Source organism: Pongo abelii, chromosome 7, assembly GCF_028885655.2.
Source record: "Pongo abelii isolate AG06213 chromosome 7, NHGRI_mPonAbe1-v2.0_pri, whole genome shotgun sequence".
NCBI classification, from domain to species: domain Eukaryota; kingdom Metazoa; phylum Chordata; class Mammalia; order Primates; family Hominidae; genus Pongo; species Pongo abelii.
The window spans coordinates 78,021,422-78,042,966 of NC_071992.2; the positions used below are offsets into that span (position 1 = coordinate 78,021,422).

Sequence of the window (21,545 nt, forward strand, 5' to 3'; positions counted from 1 at the left end):
TTTAAGTGGTGAGAATGACTCTAAGCCTCTTTTTGTTGCTGTGACTGACAGAACTAAAGAGTTTGCTCTCACATTCACAATACCAATTCCGCCATCTTATGGAAAATATTGGAAGTACCTAGGGCATTTCTTTATATTTCAAAGGCACAGGTTGCTGGTAAGAGGGACAGAAAGACAAGAACATCGTACCTTCTATTTCTACTACATGTTTTTAATCTTTAACATTTTTACCAACAGAAATCATTTTTTTAAAAAATCTCTCAATCTTCAAATAATTCTTAGACTGCTTGCCAACAAAGATGTCTCCTGATCTTGACACTGGAATTCAATGTAAAAATCTTGAATGATATTTTGTACTGATATGAATTTCTACTGTCCCATAACACTGTGTAGTGACTTCACTGTATATTAACTTCTTTTCTACAGATGTTTGAGCTATGAGATGAATTAATTGAAAAGGTCAAAGCCTATCAGGAGCTATCTTATATGATGTTGGTAGCCTGTGAAAAAATAAATGTCTTTTTTCTTATACAAACTGATAACAAGTCTTGCTTTCACAATTACTATTTACATTTTTGTGCATATAATGCCTGTATATTACACTCATATTTGAAAGTGACCAGAAAGTGTTATTTAATAGAAACTACATACATTTTTTATGTCTCTCTGGACCCTTTGATTCTAAGTAAATTTACAGTAAGTTAGCAGTAATAGACTATTCTTTTCAACTATGAATAAAAATGTACATTGAAGTACAAGATGACTACTGTTTTTAATACATTTTCCTCACTGTATTATATATTTATTGTAGTAAACTTAGAAACCATATGCATCTTGAATGTTCCGGAATTCTTCAGATTTTGGAGGATTACCCCCCTATTTCATACACAAATAAGTCTTAAGCTACATGACTATAGGAAACCTGGTCCCTCCCCTAGAAATTTCTGAGCAACCCTGGAGAGGGTTTAAATGTTCTGCAAGTGTACCCAGGTGATGCCACTGCCCACTGCAGACAGCTGCTCTGGGCTTCCCCACCAATGCCCCTGACTCCAATTACCTCTCACCCCTGCCACTCACTCCACACTGCCTCTTCCCAAAACACGAACTCGGCCTCTCTTTTGATTCCACAAGCAAAGTTGAAACAAACCTTTGTAACTAACAAATGTTACTAAGGTTTTGTGTAAATATACTCCAGAAAAGAAAAGCTTAAAGTAGGTCTCAGGTACCAATGGGACCAGAGACATTCTGAATCCACCTTCACAGGCTAGTCTCCATCAGACTGTCTCTTCTTGCTCCCCTGCCTCTATCTTGTTGCTCCCAAGGAGATCTGCTCACTTTTGACTTCTTCCTTGCCTCTGAGTCAGGTCATCAAAACATCCTCCACCACAGCCCAGCCAGGAAGTAAAATCCCCTTAACATGAGAGTACTGTAGTCTCCACAAAGATTATTTAAAAGAACACTTTATTCTTTACATTATTTGACAGAACATTTAACATCTGACCTGAGTCATCTGCACTGGGATTCCATCCCCAGATCAGACTTTCCCAAAAACAGTGAATGAATTTGTCTTGAACAAATTACTAGCACCTCACCGTGCATTCATCACAGAAAAAAAAAGGGAGGAGGCTGTTAACTTTTATGGGAAATTTCTATATTGCTTTTGCAATTTTTCATAGTTCTACAACTTTATTTAAAAGGAAGCAGGGAGGCTTGTTTTAGTGACATATTCCAGATTCTACTCTTAGAGATGAAAGCACAACAACATAAAAATTCATACATTTTTTTCCATTTCCATTTATCAAAGTAGAAATATAGTCTAGTCTCAGAGTGTCTATCTACTTACAAGCCAAATTTTAAGAAGAAAAGTTTACATTGCTGATATGACTGCCTTTTCCCTTGGATGAGGATTTGAATTCCTATGCCTCGTTGGACAAATGGAAATCATATTGTATGGCAGACACATTTCGTAGCAACAACTTAACTTAAGCATACCCTAAGAATGACCCTATGGCTTAAGAAGAATGTGTATTTGGAGATCTGTGCTAAAGAATCCAGGAGTGGCCAACCCGGAGATTCGTCTCTTATCTATGAGGAACATCTGAGCCCCTAGTCCATCCTGTGGAATGCAGCCCATGCAGGAGATTGAGGCCCTTTTTTTGGGTTAAATGAATGTTGTCAAGTGGAGGTTGCTAGCAGAATGGTGATAAGTGAAAATGTCATATAAACTGCATGCTTTTTACAAGTGGTTGCAGTCCTCCTCTCCAGCCCACTATCACTGGATACTCCCATATGTAAGTCCCCTCAATAAACTCTATGTCTCATTCACTGGCTTCAGGTCTCTTATTCAGCCTCTCAAACATGGTGCCCTCCCTACCAAAGTGAATGACATCAGGCACAACACATATTAGATGTTCCTATAATCTAATCATAGCTATGATTTAAACTACCAACTAGTATATATTATTTTTCTTCTCTTTCATCTTTTGCCTGTGTCAAATAACTTAATCATCTCTTTGCTCCTCCTCTGCAATCCCACTGCCATTGCATTTATTATGGTACTCTTTATTAAATAGTCTCTTCATGGAGCTTAGACCCTCCCCCATCCCCCAAAACTCTGCTTTTCAGTGTTATATTTCTAAAGTAAGAAATCTGAGCCTTGTTTTATCACCCTGCTTAAAATCTTGAAATAGAATAAAGACTCAGATCCAAATTTCTCATCTTGATATATAAACTCATCCATTATCTGACACAACATAGGTTATCAGCCTTGTCTCTTACGCACAACGTGTTTCTTTCTTGCTCTTATCCAAACATTGCCCCTGCTTTTTCATGCTTAAATCATTTGGGAGCTTTTCATGTATAATGCTTATATCATTTTGAACACTAGATATATTTCCACATTGTTTAAGACCTAAATTCAATTACGTCCTACTAAAAATGCACTCAATATATAATTATTGGCTGGATGTGGTAGTTCATGCCTATAATCCCAGCACTTTGGGAGGCCAAGGTGGCTGAATCACTTGAGTTCAGGAGTTTAAGATTAACCTGGCCAACATGATAAAACCACGTCTCTACTAAAAATACAAAAAAGAAAATCAACTGGGTGTGGTGGCACGTGCCTGTAATTCTACTTGAGAGGTTGAGGCATGAGAATCACAGCTACTTGGGAGGCTGAGGCATGAGAATCACTTGAATTCAGGAGGTGGAGTATATTAGGCTGTTTTCACACTGCTAATAAAGACCTACCTGAGACTAGGTAACTTATAAAAAATAAGAGGTTTAATGGACTCACGGTTCCACATGACTGAGGAGGCCTCACAATCATGACAGAAGGCAAAGGAGGAGCAAAGGCACGTCTTACATAGCAGCAGGGAAGAGATCATGTCCAGGGGAACTCCCCCTTACAAAACCATCAGATATCATGAGATTTATTTACTATCATGAGCACAGCACATGACAGACCTCCCACCCATGATTCAATAACCTCCCACTGGGTCCCTCCTATAACACGTGGGAATTATGACAGCTACAATTCAAGATGAGATTTGGGTGGAGGACACAGCCAAACCATATCATTCTGCCCCAGCCCCTCCCAAATCTCATGTCCTCACATTTCAAAACACAGTCATGCCTTCCCAACAGTCCCCCAAAGTCTTATCTCGTTTCAGCATTAACACAAAATCCCAACTCCAAAGCCTCATCTGAGACAAGGCAAATCCCTTCTGCCTATGAGCCTGTAAAAATCAAAAGCAAGTTAGTTACTTTCTAGATACAAGGGGAGTACAGGCATTGGGTAAATACTCCTGTTCTAAATTGGAGACATTGACAAAAACCAAAGGGCTATAGGCCCTATGCAAGTCTGGAATCCAATGGGGCAGTCATTAAACCTTAAATTTCCAAAATGATCTCCTTTGACTCCATGTCTCACGTCAAGGTCACATTGATGTAAGAGGTGGGCTTCCACAGCCTTGGGCAGCTCCACTTCTGTGGCTTTGCAGGGTAAAACCTCCTTCCCGGCTGCTTTCACGGGCTGGTGATGAGTGTCTATGGCTTTTCCAGATGCACAGTGCAATCTGTCAGTGGGTCTACCATTCTGGGGTCTGAAGGATGGTGGCCCTCTTCTTGCAGCTCCACTAGGCAGTGCCTCAGTGGGCACCCTGTGTGAGGGCTCCAACCCCACATTTTCCTTCTCCACTGCCCTAGCAGAGGGTCTCCATGAGGGCTCTGCCCCTGCAGCACACTTCTGCATGGATATCCAGGTGTTTCCATACATCCTCTGAAATCTAGATGGAGGTTCCCAAACCTCAGTTCTTGACTTCTATGCACCCACAAGCTCAACACCACATGGAAGTTGCCAAGGCTTGGGGCTTGCACCCTCTGAAGCCACAGCCTGAGCTGTACCTTGTCCCCTTTTAGCCAAGGCTGGAGCTGCTGGTAGGCAGGGCACCAAGTCCCTTGGCTGTATACAGCAGCGGGGCTTTGGGCCCAGCCCAGGAAACCATTTGTTCCTCCTAGGCCTCTGGGCCTGTGATGGCAGGAGCTGCTATGAAGATCTCTGACATGCTCTGGAGACATCCTCCTCATTGTCTTGGTGATTAACATTTCAGCTCCTCGTTACTTATGCAAATTTCTGCAGACAGCTTCAATTTCTTCCCAGAAAATGGGTTTTCTTTTCTATCACATCATCAGGTTGCAGATTTTCCAAACTTTTAGGCTCTGCTTCCTCCTGAATGCTTCACTGCTTAGAAATTTCTTCCCCCAGGTATGCTAAATCATCTCTTTCAAGTTCAGTGTTCCACAGATCTCTAGGTTGGGGAAAAATGCCACCAGTCTCTTTACTGGAGTAAAGAACGACCTTTATTCCAGTTCCCAACAAGTTCCTTATCTCCATCTGAGACCACCTCAGCCTGGACTTTATCATCCATAGCACTATCAGCATTTTGGTCAAAGACATTCAACAAATTTCTAGGAAGTTCCAAACTTTCTCACATCTTCCTTTCTTCTTCTGAGCTTTCCAAACTGTTCCACCTGTTACCCAGTTCCAATATCACTTCCACATTTTCGGGTACCTTTACAGAGGTGCATCACTATCTGGTACCAATTTACTGTTTTAGTCTGTTCTCACTCTACTAATAAAGACATACCTGCGAGTGGGTAATTTATAAAGAATACCAGGTTTAATGTACTCACAGTTCCATATGGCTGGGGAGATATCATAATCATGGCAGAAGGCAAAGGAGGAGCAAAGTCATGTCGTACATGGTGGCAGGGAGGAGAGCTTGTGTAGGGTAACTCGCCCTTACAAAGCCATCAGATCTCATGAGACTTATTCACTATCACAAAATCAGCACATGAAAGACCCACCCCCATGATTCTATAACTCCCACAACATGTGGGAATTATGGGAGCTACAATCTATGATGAGATTTGGGTGGGGACACAGCCAAGCCATATCACAGAGCTTGCAATGAGCTGAGATCATGCCACTGCACTCCAACAGAGGGAGACTCTGTCTCAAAAAAACATTTTTTAATAAAAAGAAAAACATACACATATATAATTATTCAACATTTATTCTGCATAAGATGTTGGTTCTACTTGGCAGAATTGGTCTTTCTACACCCTAAGAAATTTAGTATTACTTCCATTATTAGACATTGAACCCTAAATACACCTATGACATCATGAATTCTCTGAGTGCTTTGTAAATAGGAATCTAATTAGCTTTTTTGGCAATCACATTATCTTGTTCATTCCCATCAAATCTTTCTAACCTGGAACCATAAGGTTATCATTCCTTGCCCCACACACAAAGGTAACTGTTAAGTAAAAATTCCTCATCTTGTGTCTGCTCAATGAATGTTTAGACTTGATTTCAGGCACTTATATTGACTTTTATTAAACTTAATTTTGTTTGATTCAGCAAGTCATTTCAATCTGATAAGATCAATTTAAATGTTGATATTTTAAAAATCAACTTATTGGTTATTCTCAGATTCATGTGATCTGCAAGTATGCAAACATCTTTTTATTCAGATGCTGCAAATTATTGAATAAGCAAGAATTAGTAAGATATTATCACCAAATTGTCACATCAGTCAAGCCTCATGTGCTTCCTAAGAACTGAGGTGATGCATTATTTTAGATAGTCATTCTAAACCCCAGATTCAACATCTTCCTAATCTTTCTAGTGCAGTCTAATATATAAATTTTATGTAAAACATAGGTTTTTTTTAACCTGCAGTGCTCTTTGAGAATTTACGTTGATTCCTAAAGATTGCCATTGCTTTGTATAAAATGTTATAAATTATCTTAGCATCTTACCTGGATTTTCCACTAAATTCACCAATTTATGATTTGTGAAATCTGATTTTACTTTTTGAAAATTTTCGTGTGAATTTCCCATTTTCAGTGTTATAGCACCTCTCTCTTCCTCTAAGATCCTCCAAGCTCATCAAAAGCCATGATCTTATTATACCAGCAGTTTTATTTATTCAATCTTTCAACAAGTAGTTATTGAACTTCTATAATGTGCCAGGCTCTGGAGCTCGCGTTATGCCAAACAGATACAATCGATCCATTCGAAGTGTCCTAATTACACATTGAGGGATCAACTAGACCTTTTCTCATTGTAAACTTGGAGCAAAAGTAAATTCATTAAAATAAATTTACATTATAGTGCCACAAAAAAATAAACAGAACCAGAAAGCATTTTTTACAAAAATTAACAGAAAGGTGTGATAGAGGGGAAAAGGGTGTGAGATAATGGTGCCCTACCTTCGATAGGGTGGCCAGAAAACACCTCTCTGAAGAAGCAGCATCTGAGCTGAGACCTGAAGAACGAGGAGTCAGTGAGGCAGAGAACCTCAGGAGATGCCTTCCAATCTGAGAAAAGAGTAAGTGCAAAGGCCATGAGATGGGAAAGAGGTGAACAATGTTCAGGGAACTGAGAGGAGCCCTCTGTGGTTGAGCCTAGTAAGTTTAGGAGAGAGGCTTGAGACTGGACAGGTGGGAGGTAAGAGGTAGCTGGATTATTCAGAGCCTTGTAGGTCAAGGCAAGAAGTTGAAGTTTTATTCACTAGGAAACCATGAGAGGGTGTTAGGTGTTAATAGCAATGGGTAAGCCTAATCACCTCAATACCACCTCTTTGGGTATAAAATACCAGCAAATACTAGGAACTGCATGTATCTTTAAAAACTAGAATTGTTGGCAAAGAAAAAGGGCACTGCACTCTTCCTCTGCTTGAGCAGAAATTAAACTTAATGTCATTCCTCCCAGCTTGTGCCATCTTAATCCTTTGAGAATACACAGATACCAATGCAGAGCAAAGTATGTGCTTGCTCAGCTCACTGACACATAATAATCTGACATTAGTCAATATGTTGGAAAAGGAAATTCAATCACAAAAGACATTTTTGCTTCTGGATTATGTAGAAATGACTTCATTAAGTTTGTTTTCAGAGTGTTTTTCTGAAAAGCCGATGTCTCTTTAAATGGTTACATTCAAGAGCTCTAATGAAGACTTACATGAACTGAAATATCAGCACTAATGGTGCTTGATTCTGTCTTTGTCATTTTAGTGATGAAAAATAAAAGAAGACTGGATATCTCCCGTTAATGCAATCCTTTTAGAGCTCTTTAATTGAACGTGTCTTTAAGGGACAAAGTGTCCTGGTGAATAAAAAATAGCTCAAGCAATTTCCTTGAGTTGCAGGCATTGGTACAGAGCAAATATGTTCAGAAAAAAGAGGAGTCAGTAGCTGGAGTTGAGGTGCCACTGAGACCCGGGGCCCATACCCAGCGCTGTTCCCCTCGCCACCCCCCTTTCTTCTCTTTTCTTCTTCTTCTTCTTTTTTTTTCTTTTAGACAGAGTCTTGTTTGTCGTCCAGGCTGCAGTGCAGTAGCACGACCTCAGCACTCTGCAACCTACATCTTCCGGGTTTAAATGACCTTCCTGCCTCCCAGAGTAGCTGGGATTACAGGCATGCACCACCACACCCAGCTAATTTTTGTATTTAGTAGAGATGGGGTTTTACCATGTTAGCCAGACTGGTCTCAAACTCCTGACCTCAAGTGATCCACCCGCCTCAGCCTCCCAAAGTGCTGGGATTACAGGCATGAGCCACCACTCCCAACCACTTCTCTTTACTTTTCCTTCCTGTATCTCTGATCTCTCTGTATTTCTTATACTTGGGGATGCCCCCTCTCTATGTTACTTTAGTGCCAGTTCTACTATTCATTTACTCCATATTTTTGAATCAGTGAAACTTCCCAGGGCCTGAGTTCTCTTGCCTTTATATAAAGAGAGGCTGACACCTGTCCCATTGGGTTGCTATGGAAAACAGACAATACAGGCCGTGACATACTGATAGGTCCCCTCCAAGTGTTAGTGTTCCCTCACCCTCACCCACCCCACCCTTTCAACTTTCCCTTTTCTCCCCTTCCCCTGCCCATGCCATAGGTCAAGTTTTTCATGTAGCCATGATCCACTCTACCTGTGGCCCATGGGTTCCAAGGGCTGGAGGCCACCAGTATAGAATTTATACACTCAAAAGTATATTCTAGCATGCAAATTCTTTCAAAAGAATTCTTTCAAAAAGAATTACCTAATCCCTTCTGCTAGTTAAAGGCAAGATTTTTTTCTGGTTGGGGAAAGCTGCATAACAAAGTTGAATCCTGTACTTGCCTTCGTGCATAAGAGCAATCTGTCATCAGAGGCCAGTCCGAAGGGAAACTAACATCCAGTTAATGAGGGCGTAAAACTCAAGCTTTCTTGAGTACCTCGCTTCCAAGCAGATTCAGAGACCCAGTCTCATTCTGTGTTCTGGTTTTGTGAAAGCCTAGGACCCTGAAGGTTTTGTTTTGTTTTGTTTTTTTGCCTCTAGGTACAAAAGAAAAAAGAGTGAAAATAGGAGTGATTGCATGGGGAATTTTTTAGGGGCCAGGCCTGGAAGTCGTTCGCATTACCTCTTTCTGCCCACATTCCTCAGGCCAGAACATAATCATAGTATCCCACCAGACAGCAAGGAAAGCAGAAAAACAGGATCTAGCTGTAGCCCAAAAAGAAAAGGAAATAGAATATAGTGAACACATAGCAAACTCTGCCACACAACCTTTTATTACAAATAGTTTCGTTTAGTATTTTTTACATTGAAATGTGTATTTGATGTATTAGGATTTTACCAACACTTAAGAAAATTGGAAAATTAGGAGAAAAAGAAAATGTACTCAAACTTTAAGTTTCCATAGATTAATAGTGACTGTCTTAATCTTCATCCTCTGTGCATGTTACAAAAATAATATGTCAACCAGGAGAGTAAATAATGCCAACACAACATTATTCTCTAGGGTCACCATATGGCTCCCTTTCTCCTGACGCTAGAGAAATCTCTCACATGTCCCGTTTCTCCTTTTCAGCCTTCTATGGTCCCTTTGTCTCTCCAGCCTTTTTGCTAACGAATCACTCTTGTCCTTGGCCTCTGGTATTTGTTCTGGTTGGGCCTGATGTTGGGGTTGGAAGGATGGAAATGAGAAAAATACTATGCTAAAAGAGTCCTGGTAACTTTCTCTTCTTTGAGTTGCATTACCTAAGGCAGCCTATGTTACTTTGTGACTTAGAGAAATGAATGAGGCAGATAAGGGGGTAGAAGTAACTACCTTTTCTCACTGAGATAATTTCTGCCCTGTAAAAGCAAGTTGAGAGCCAGGAAGAAAAGCACAAATGAAAGAAGCATGCCCCAAAGCTTATAAACCATCTTATCTAACTTCAGGTCACTGGTTTAATGCCCTTACATTATTCCAGAGCCTTTTATAAGCTCTTTAAATGCATTAATTACTTTGGGAAGACTTTAAATTGGAATATTAGTAGTGTAGATCTGTCACCATGTGTTAACATTAAAGATGCACATACCCTTTGACCCAGAAATTTTTAGAAAGTTGTCCTGCAGATATACCCACGTTATGTGTAAACAAGTCATTCACTGCTTTCATCAAAGCATTTTGGTAGTAAGAAAAGATTAGAAACAACCCAAATGCCTACCAGGGGAAAACTGCTTACATAAATTATGGTACTGCCATGCAATGAGTCATTATGCAGCTATCAGAAAAGAATGGAGTCTGTGTGCTGGAGTATTTCCAAGATAGGGTAAGGGGCAAAGCCACATGCAGAAGTAGGTGCAGTATGCAACCATGTTCGTGAAAAGTGGGAAAGGGATTGTATGATGATTTGTCTAAGTGTAGAATGTCTCAAGAATGATGTAAAAGAAATCAGTTGCACTGGGCATCTCTGGGAAAAAGGATTGAGTGGCTAGGCACCATAGATCAAGGAAGGAGACGTTTTAGGCTTTCCTCATAAAACCTGTTTGGAAACTTCAAGTTCATTCATTCATTCATTCATTAAATGTTATGGTCTTTAACCAGCAGTGTCAAAGGCTACTGAGAGCAGAGTTTCAGCTCCTCATTTGAACTGGAACATTCCAGAGAAGGAGCATCTCCTTGAAAGGAATTTGACTAAGGCATTAACCAAGAGAAGAGAAACGTAACCTACATTTCCTCCATCTCCATCTGGAGAGTCCTTTCAGGTGTCATCTTAGGAAAATCTAGGTTTTCCCTTTACAAGGAAGGTAGCATTTTATTTCATGGAAAATCAGACTCTGCTTTCTTATAGTTTTTTCAGCTTGGCTCAAGCTCAGGAAAGTAAATAGCAAAAATAGGTGAACCATAAAATTAAGCCTACATCATTGGGATGTTAACTAAGGCCATTAAATTTGTCATTTGGGATCTAAATATTGGAGTAGGACTTTGATGATACTGTGAAATTGTACCTAAAGTAGACTAATCCAGAATAATAATATAGTAAACAACATGATTGAAAAATTTGAAAAACTACTTAAGCTTTCCAATTGGTATTTACATTTGCACATTCCCATCCTTAATGACATAAAATGAAATAGCTCTACAGATGCTTAATGCATCAGGGCTCAGTGAATCTGGAGGAAAAGCAGATGGCTTATGTATATCTGAGAGCATTTTAATATTAAGCAAATAAACCCCAATTAGATGGGCGTGGCAGAAGCATATCCTGTTGCATGCTTAATGGTGAGAAGTGGATATTTCAAATGTCTGTCCTCTGTACTTTACAAGAGTTTATTCAAAATGGCTGCAGGGTAAGGGCTGGGGAATTAAACAAGGCTAAGAAGCAAGACAGTAGATGAATGAGAATCCACACAGTGGTATAGATGAATGTTACAGTAGAAGCTGCTCAGCTGGTGCCTGAGAGGGAAGGGAGGACTTTTGTTCACACTGCTCTGTGTCTGTTGTGCTGAGCTGGGACTAGGGTTGTTGCCGAACTAAAAACAAAGAAAAGCTAAACTGATCTATATCATAAATGTCATAGAGATATGTGGTAGAAGGAAGATGGAGGAAATGGTAAACACAAGGGGGAAGAAGGAAAGGTAGGTTGGGAGTTTAGAGAGGTAGGAAGGAAAAAAGGCTAGAGTGACATAAGAAACTTTAAGAAGAGTGGACAATCAATTCAGAATTTATATGTAAATCAAAACATCAAGTTGTTCACTGTAGATATATAAAATTTGTATTCAATTATACTTCCATAAAGCCAAAAATATTTAAAATATTAGAAACATTAAAATAGTTTTCAAAAGAGAGGTACCCAAATCAGCAGCATCAGCATCACCTGGGAGCTTGTTAGAAATGCAAATTCTCAAGCCTCACCTCAGACTGAATCAGAAACTCTTGGGTGGGCCCAAAAGTCTGTGAACAAGCTCTGCAGGTGATTCTTATGCACTCTCAAGACTGAGAACCACTGGTCCACACCTTCTATTTAACATGATAACCAGGTTGACCTATGTTATAAATATTCCCATTGAACATAAAAGTGATGTAAAATTGCTAGAAGCTGTCTGTATTGGTCTTTTTTCACACTGCTAAAAAGATACTACCTGAAACTGGGTAATTTATAAAGGAAAGAGGTTTAATTAACTCATAGTTCTGCATGACTGGGGAGGCCTCAGAAAACTTACAATCATGACAGAAGGCGAAAGGGAATCAAGGCACGGCTTACATGGTGGCAGGAGAGAGACAGAGTGTGCAGGGGAAAGCTGCCCCTTTTAAAACCATCAGATCACATGAGAGCTCCCTCACTATCATGAGAACAGCACGGCAGAAACCACCTCCATTATCCAGTCACCTCCCATCAGGTCCCTCCCTTGACACTTGGGGATTACAATTCAAGATGAGACTTAGGTGGGGACACAGCCAAACCATATCATTCTGCCCTGGCCCCTCCAAAATCTCCTGTCCTTTTCACATTTCACAACCAATCATGCCTTCCCAACAGTCCCCCAAAGTCTTAACTCATTCCAGCATCATCACAAAAGTCCAAGTCCAAAGTCTCATCTGAGACAAGTTAAGTCCCTTCCACCTATGAGCCTGTAAAATCAGAAGCAAGTTAGTTATTTCCAAGATACAATGGGGGGTACAAGTATTGGTTAAATGTTCCTATTCCAAAATGGGAGAAATTGGGCAAAACAAAGAGGCCACAGACACCATGCAAGTCCAAAACCTGATGGGGCAGTCATTAAATCTTAAAGGTCCGTAATGATCTCCTTTGACTCCATGTCTCACACCCACGGCATGCTGATGCAAGGGGTGGGCTCCCATGGCCTTGGGCAGCTCCTCCTCTGTAGCTCTGCAGGGTATGGCCTCTGCGGCTGCTTTCACAGGCTGGTGTGGAGTGCCTGCAGGTTTTCCAGGCACACGGTGCAAGCTGTCGGTGGATCTACCATTCTAGGGTCCGGAGGATGGTGGCCCTCTTCTCACAGTTCCACTAGGTAGTGCCCCAGTGGGGACTCTGTGGGGGCTCCAGCACCACACTTCCTTTCCACACTGCCTTAGCAGAGGTTCTCCCTGAGGCTGTCTTACGAAGACCAGCTTGGGAGGCAATAGAACTGTTTACTGAAAGAAATATTAAGAAACAAATTCCTTCCCCCACCCCACCCAGCTTTGGAAAAAAGTTGCTTCTGGCACATTTCTAGAAATTAAGCTCCAAATAAAATTTGTAAATTGTAGATGGAAAGTGATAATAAAGACAGGCAGGTGATAATGGGAGTGTATTTGGATTAACTTCTGAAAAAACAAAAAACTAGAAATTTGGGGGAGATTTTAAAACCATGGCAGTGAGTAAGAATGAAGAGGTGAACAGAAAAAAATTTGGGTTTGTTTTAATTAAAAAACTAAAAGGTCAATAATATACAAGGCACCTAAATAAAAGTGATAAAAACAAATTAAGAGGATTTGGAACTGATGATTCACTTGAGGGTCACCTTGGTAGTAGTGAGGTGTAATGGAGTGAGAAGAGCCTGGGTTTTCAGAGTCAGTGTTCAGATCCACCAGCTGTAAATTATGTCATTCTGGATAATTCACTTAACATTAGGGATTGACATGCTTTCATTTGTTCTTACTTTGCTCTATAGTGGGAGAAGTAAAGTGTTTAATTAGGACTATTATTAGTTTTCAATTTACCAAATAAATGAGCTCTTTCCTTTAAAAAAAAAAAAAGAGGAGGAGGAGGAACAATGTCTGGTGAGTGTGTTATGAAATCTGAGTGTATTTTTGACAATGCAATAGCCCCCTCCTCCAGAACCTCATAAAAATAAAAACTTCAACTAAAGACTTGTATTACCCCTTAGGGCTTTTTGGAGTCAGATTTATGGGTTTTTCTGTGTATGGTACTGGGTTAACATGAGGTTTGAGTTGGAAGCAAGAAAGCCTCATGTTATTCGGGCTGAATTATTAAAATTGAGACTATGAGCCCAGTACATTTTTTCCAGTATATTTCATGTTTAGGGCCATTCACATCAGCACTCATTTGCTGTTTGTGCTCAGAGGCTTTACACTCCCTTGTGTCTCCAAGTTCTTGTCATCTATTTTATGAAAAAGGCCATATGGACACTGTGTTCTATAATGGTGTCAAATATTAGTCAGAGGGTTAAGTTGTAAAATGAGTGCATAAAGCAAAACTAAGTGTAGTCATTTTTCTTTCTCTGTCTCGCTCTCTTTTTTTTTTTTCTCCCACAGGGAGGGATGGAGTCTCACTGTGTCAGTCAGGCTGGAGTGCAGTGGCCCGATCTTGGCTCACTGAAACCTCCACCTCCTGGGTTCAAGTAATTCTCGTGCCTCAGCCTCCCAAGTAACTGGGATTACAGGCACTCACCACCACACCCAGCTAATTTTTGTATTTTTAGTAGAGACGGGGTTTCACCATGTTGGACAGGCTGGTCTCAAACTCCTGACTTCAAGTGATCCACCCACCTCGGCCTCCCAAATTGCTGGGATTGCAGGTGTGAGTCACCGCTCCTGGCTGCTTTTCATTTTTCTATCATTTGCACTATACAAGTGCTGATCCCTCACCAGTCCTGTTGCTGGTAGGGGTTTGGCTGATATGCATGAATTCGTAATTTGGGAAGATTTTCTGTCATCCAGTTTTCTTGAGGATGCTTGTCATGCATATTTTTTCCTTTCACTATGGTGGTTGGTCCATTTGTCTTTCAGTGATAACTTGAAAGATGTTTTAAAAACTACCACTGCATCACGATCCCACCACCTCAAACTGGATGAAATTTCCTGCTTGATAAACCAACTAAGACTAAAAACTAGCAGTTAGTGATATCAGAAGAGAATAAAAAGATTGTGTCTTCCATTCAAACAGTGTGAGGTGATATCTCATTGTGATTTTAATTTGCATTTCCCTAATAATTAGTGATTTTGAGCAGTTTTTCATGAACCTGTTGGCCTTTTTTAATTTTTCTTTTGAGAAATGTCTGTGCAAGCCCTTTGCTCATTTTTTAATTGGGTTATTGATTTTCTTGTTGACTTGTTTGGGGTCCTTATATATTTTGAATATTAATCCCTTATCAGATGTATGGTGTGTTAGTCTGTTTTGCGTTGTTATAAAGGAATACCCAAGGCTGGGTAATTTATGAAGAAAAGATAGTCAGTTATTTGGCTCATGATTCTGCAGGGTGTACAAGCAACATGGTGCCGGCACCTGCTCAGCTTTTGGAAAGGACTCAGGAAGCTTTTACTCATGATGGAAGGCAAAGTGGGAGCAGGCACATCACATAGCAAGAGTGGAAGCAAGAGAGACACCATGCTCTTTTAAGCAATCAGCTCTCAGGTGAACTAATAGAGTGAGAACTCACTCATTTCTGTGGGGAGGGCATCAAGCTATTTATAAGGGATCCATCCTCATGACACAAACACCGCTGTCTCCCACCTCTAACACTGTAGATGACACTTCAACATGAGATTTGGAGGGGACAAATATCAAAACTATACCATATGGTTTGCAGATATTTTCTTCCATCCTTGAGTTATCTTTTCATTTTGTTAATTGTTTCCTTTGCTGTGCTGAAGCTTTTGTTTAATGAAATCCCATTTGTCTATTTTTTGCTTTTGTTGCCTGTGTTTTTGGGAACTTATCTAAAAAATTATTGCCCAGAGCATTGTTGTGAAGCTTCCCCCTATATATTCTTTTAGTAGTTTTACAGTTTCAGGTCTACTATTTAGTCTTCAATCAATTTTGAGATTATTTTTTAATATGATGTGAGATGGAGATCCAATTTTACTCTTCTGAATGTGGATATCTGATTTTCCCAGCACTATTTATTGAAGAGACTGCCCTTTCCCCATTGTATGTTTTTGGCACCTTTGTCAAAAATCAATTCACTATAAATGTGTGAGTTTATTTGTGGTGTTAGACAGAATGTAGAGAAAAGGGACCCCTTATATATTGCTGGTAGGACCACACATTAGTACAGCCATAATGGACAATAGTATGGAGGTGCCTCAAAAGACTAAAAATAGAACCACCGTATAATCCAGCAACTCTGCTTCTTGATATATAGCCAAAAGAATTGAAATACATATGTTGAAAAGATAGCTGCACTCTCATGTTTACTGCAGGATTATTCACGATAGCCATGATACGGACTCAACCTAAATGTTCATCAGTGAATGAATGGATACAGAAAATGTGGTATATATACACAATGGAATACTATTCAGCCTCTAAAATGAAGGAAATTCTGTCATTTATGACAACATGAATGAAGCTGATGGACATGATGCTAAACAAAGTAAGCGAGGCACACAAAGACAAATACTGCATGGTCTCACTTATACGTTGAATCCGAAAGAAACCAAATTCATAAAAGTAGAGAATAGAATGGTGGTTACCAGGGGTGGGGAGGGAAAGTAAGAAAGGAAATGGGGAGTTACTGGTCAAAAGGAGCAAAATTTCAGTTAGGCAGGAGAAATAAGTTTTTCGTTGTTGTTGTTTCTTGGTTTTTGGTTTGTTTGTTTATTTATTTATTTTGAGATAGAGTCTAGCTTCCTCATCCAGGCTGGAGGACAGTGGCATGATCTCGACTCACTGCAACCTCTGCCTCCCAGATTCAAGCAATTCTCCCACCTCAGTCTCCCAAGTAGCTGGGACTACAGGTGTGTGCCACCACACCTGGCTAATTTTTCTATTTTTAGTAGAAATGGGGTTTCGCCATATTGCCCAGACTGGTTTTGAACTCCTGGATTCAAGATATCTGCCTGCCTCGGCTTCCCAAAGTGCTAGCATTACAGGGGTGAGGAATAAGTTTTGGAGATCTATGGCACAGCAGGGTGACTATAGCCAATAATAGTGTGTGATATATTTCAAAATTGCTAAGAGAGTAAATTTCAGACATCTCACTTAAAAAATGATAAGTAAATGAGGTGATGGATGTTACTTAACTGAATTTAATCATTCCACATTGTATACCTACATCAAAAGATCACATTGTACTCCATAAATGTATACAAGTATAACTTTACAATTAAAAATAATATTAATAGTAAAAATGTTTTAAGGAGCATGTCTTCCTAGTGCCAAAGTGTTTCCAGAAGCAAAGAGGGACAACCACACCAAATGATGGATCAAGTTACACGGGGACTTGGGACATTGGATTCAGCCACCTGGAGGTCATTGGTAACCTTGACAAGAGTAATTTCTATGGAGCACAGGGGTGAAAAGAACAAAGTGCTGTGGAATAGATTTGAGAGAGGATAGGAGGGGAGAAACGAGAGTCATCAAGTATAGATGACTCTTTCAAGAAGGTTTATAGTACAGGTATACGGCAAATTAAGGAGATAATGAGAGAATGTGCACAGTCAACAGAAGACTTTTAAAGATAGGAGGTACTATAGTATGTAAGTGTGATTACTGGAATGAGTCTGGAGAGACGTAAATATTGATGATGCAGGAGGAGGGGGCCATTTGCTTGTGTGATGCCCCTGGATAGTAGAAAAGGGAAAGGATCTGGTGCACAGTAGAGGAGGTGGTCTCAGATAACAATAAGTGATTGGCCAGAGCTTCAGGTAGGGAAGGAAGAGAATATGTGTACAGATGACAGTGGGGGAGCACTGAACAGTGGGGCTTGTTGGGGGTTCTCTTCTAATCCTTTTCAATATTTCTGAGCTAACAGAAGGAAATTCATCATCTTACAGTGAGGAGAGAGGAAAGGTGTTGGAGATTTGACAGGAAGGGTGAGAAGCAATTACTGAGGAGAACGAACAAGAAAATAGACTAGGAAAGTCTATTCAGATGGTGCAGTAGCACTGAGGGCCTGCTTATGGTAGTGCCAAAACCAGCTCAGTCCTCTTCAGATGAGCACCAAATGAAAGAATTGGTTTGCATTTAGGGGCCATTTATACACAAAATACGGCGTTTTATTTTTTATCATTATAGCTTTTTCAATAGTTTTTTGCTGATTGTGAACAGTGGAGTTTGAGAAAATTGAGAAATTAAATGCACATCTGATGGTATCCACTGACCTTCCCTTTTTACTGATATTTATTCACCTAAGGATTATGGTTCCAGACTCACATTCAGTGTGGCTCTCAATATTATCCTGCTGCCAGCAGCCTAAGTACATAGATGAGTGGAAAGCATGTACATGAAGACTTAACCATGTGTACTTCTGGTAGGTGACACTTAAGTAGAACAGGCAAATATTAAAGAAAAAAAGACTTAAATTTCCTAGAAGCAGGTGACATTTCTTCCATTTGTTTCACAAAATTTCACAAGTGAGAAAAATCATGAAAAACTTGGTCCTTGATCTTTTTTACCTCTTGAAAATGATACAACATTTCTTTCTACTTCACAAGGTGAATATTTTTTTGAATGTTTTAAATCTCAAAGTTCAAACAATGGCATCAAAGCGCCAGGCTGGAGCTCACCATGGGGAGCCAGCTGGGGTCCTGTGCCCTGGGTGGCACTGAGGCTCACACTGTACACGGGGCATGGGGACAGTTCCAGAGCTCAGGGAGAGGCTTTGGTCCCAAATATGGACCACAGGCACAGGATGCTCTGCTTATTCCTTAGACTTTATACACTCAAATGCTTTCCCTCAAGAAATACAGTTTAAATTCCAGGCTTTGAGTTAGGTACAGGGGCTACAAAGTAAACAACTGTGGTCCTTCCTCCTCAAGAGCTAACTCCCAGTCCAGTGGAGAAGAAAGGTATTAAATTAGTGAGCTCCATGGAAGGCTAGAAGAGCCTGCAAAAGTCAAAGTCTATATGGAGCCAAGTGTCGGACAGGGCCAAGGTAAATTTCATGGATCCTTTCAGGAGTGTGGTGAAGGGGAGGATTTGGATTACAAAAATGTCTTATCTCCAACTGTGTAGCTTTAGGCAGGTCACAGTCTCTGAGCACCCATTTTCCCATTTGCATAATGGGGGTAGTAGTAATAATAATAATAATAAGTTACAAGAGGATGTGCTGATTAAATGTTTATCAACTGCCCTATACCAGGGCTTTTCAAGTGCTCAGCAAATGTCAATTCCCTTCCTGTATTTCTGCCCTTGTATGTTTGAATTCTTTAACAATAAGCTGGAGATAAATGTTTTCAGATTAGACATGGAAAAATTAAGATAATCAGAGAGTTCAATTGCAAGTTAAAAGTCATGCCTCTGGAATCAGTTGAAGATTTATAATTAAGAGAAAGTTTCTACAAAATAACTGGCCTATAGTCTTCACAAATGTCAAGTCATAAAAGACAAAAACTGAGGAGCAGATTAAGGACTATGGAGACAAGAAAATTCAATGCAACTTGTGATTCTGAATTGGATTCTAGACCTGAAAATACTTTTTTTATTTGCATAGAGGACGCTGTCAGGACAATGTGTAAAATTTTAATATGGTCTGTTGATGTTGATAATTATGCAATATTATGTAAGAGGATGTCGTTGCTTTTAGGAAATAAACATTGACATATTTAGGTGTAAAAGGCAACACATCTGCAATTTAATCTCAAATGGTTAAAAATAATATGTATATATGTGTCGGTGAATATACACACACACCACACACATACACAGAGAACAGAGAATAGGAGAGAAAGAGAATAATAATGCAAATGTGTAAAATGTTAACATTTTGGTGTGAGTGAAGGGAATAGGAATTCTTTGTACAATATTTGCAATTTTTCTGTAAGACTAAAATTATTTCAAAATAAAGAGTTTCCATTATAAAAGGCAAAATAAATGACTTTTAAGTCATAATGATTCAGGAAATCCTACAGAAAAAAAAAAATCTAAATTAGCAGCCAGGCTTTAGAATGGAAACACATTAAAATGACCCAAGCAAGAATCCTGGCAAGGTTCACAGAGTTCGTGAAGCCCTAATTAGAAGTGATGAGACCTGAACTGGTAATACCTTGACACACTCTCATTAGCTCAGCATCAGTTCTTGCCTTAAGGTACAGTTCAACAGGAGGGCATCCTTTGTGTGGTTTCTGGGCACCCTGAAGCCCTTCATAGTTTGTCAGCCCTTTCTTTTTGAAAGCAAAGAAAAGGTAAAAGCTTCATTGTAGCAGCAGAGCAGCAACAAAGCACACACAACTGATCCTACATGTAAATAGCTGGTTTGGAATCATGCCTTCCGGAAAACTTCATACTGTGAGATTACCTCTCTTGGAATGCTTTTATTCATGTAAAGCAGAAGTCTGTAAGCCTTAACCAGGCTACTTTAATTATACCATTTCAATGTCAGAATGATTCAGCTCCCTGTTAATTTAATGCACACAATTTTTTTATTTCTGAAAAAATCCATTACATAAAATATGGAAATATTCATATGTATAAAAATATAAATTAATAATTGTAATGTATTATATTTATGTACAATATGTAATTGCATATTTATACATAAATATATTATATGTAATATAATAAGCCCTTAGGAATTAATTTTAAAATTGCTAGAATTAATAAATGGCTCAATAAAAAGAACAGGTACAAAATTCACAGACAAACAGTGGAATGCTAGGAAACAAACTCCCCACTTCCATGTCCCTAAAAACTCTGTTAAAAATTTTTAGAGATACTTTTTTGATAGGTTCAAGGGGTGTATGCTTAAAACTTTCTGTTTAAGATAGTACATAAATTAATCCCATTGAGAAATACCAATAGATAATGAAATAACTAATCCAATGAGAAATGTATCATATAAAAAACTACTTAGCTGAACTAGGAGATATAAAAGACACTTTGTGTATTGCCATATCAAACAAGCTAAACATTGTAAAGATATGGGTTTTTTTCTAACTAATACATAGGCTTATTGTATTCCCAATAAAATCCATGTTGTGGGGGAGAGGGGAATTTTGAGAAAATAATCCTAAAATTCATCTTAACATTTAAATAGGAAAAGATATCAAAACAAATTCTTTAAAAGAAAACCAATAAGGGAGAGTCAGTCCTATATTAAAATATGTTACAAATATATTGCAATTAAATGAGAGATATTGGCATAAGAATAAGCATAAATTAATGAAACAAAATTGATGGCAGAAAACAGACAACAGTGTTTACAATAATTCATTATATCCTATAGACAGCATCATGAGTAACTGGAGAAAGATTATTTGACAATAATTCTGGAAAAACTGGTTGTAAATATGCAACAAAAAATTAGTTACTAACTTCACTTCATATCCAAAAATCAACTGTGGTTGAGTTATAGAGTTAAAAATTGTAATATAGAAAATCAGAAAAAAAAAACAAAAAAGAGGGAAATACTTTCCAGGCTTAAAGAAAGAGCTAAACAAACATTGAAAGAAAATCTAAAAATGTGGCTACATAAAAAGAAAAATTTATTTACATCAAGGAAAACAGAAGACATAAAGTCAAAGAAGACTGAGATAAAAACATTTTCTATAAAGATGACAAGTAAGAGGTTAATAATGTTATGTCAAGAACTATATACCTAACTTGTTAGCTTGAAAGTAGGGTAAAAGAAAGATAAAATAAAATGAGAATTGCATACCAAAAGAAAAAAAGAACTATATACCAAATAAGATAAACATTAAGAAACTAATAAAAAGTAAAAGAAATGAATAGTTAATTCGTAGTATAGATAAAACAAATATTGAGCCTAGTGCAGTGGTGTGTGCCTATAGTCTCAGCTGCTTGGGAGGCTGAGACAGGAGG

The 21,545-nt window shown here is 39.0% G+C and overlaps 1 protein-coding gene across 1 annotated transcript in view; it reads left to right on the forward strand.

The window, feature by feature from the left end:
* Positions 1 to 15,464, forward strand: part of NKAIN3 (sodium/potassium transporting ATPase interacting 3) — a 799,758-nt gene extending 784,294 nt beyond the window's left edge. Inside the window, exons 6-7 of the transcript XR_008527972.2 lie at positions 5,999 to 6,899; positions 15,042 to 15,464. The gene's annotated coding sequence lies outside the window, so the exon portion shown is untranslated. The remainder of the gene's footprint in view (positions 1 to 5,998; positions 6,900 to 15,041) is intronic.
* Positions 15,465 to 21,545: the final 6,081 nt, after the last annotated feature.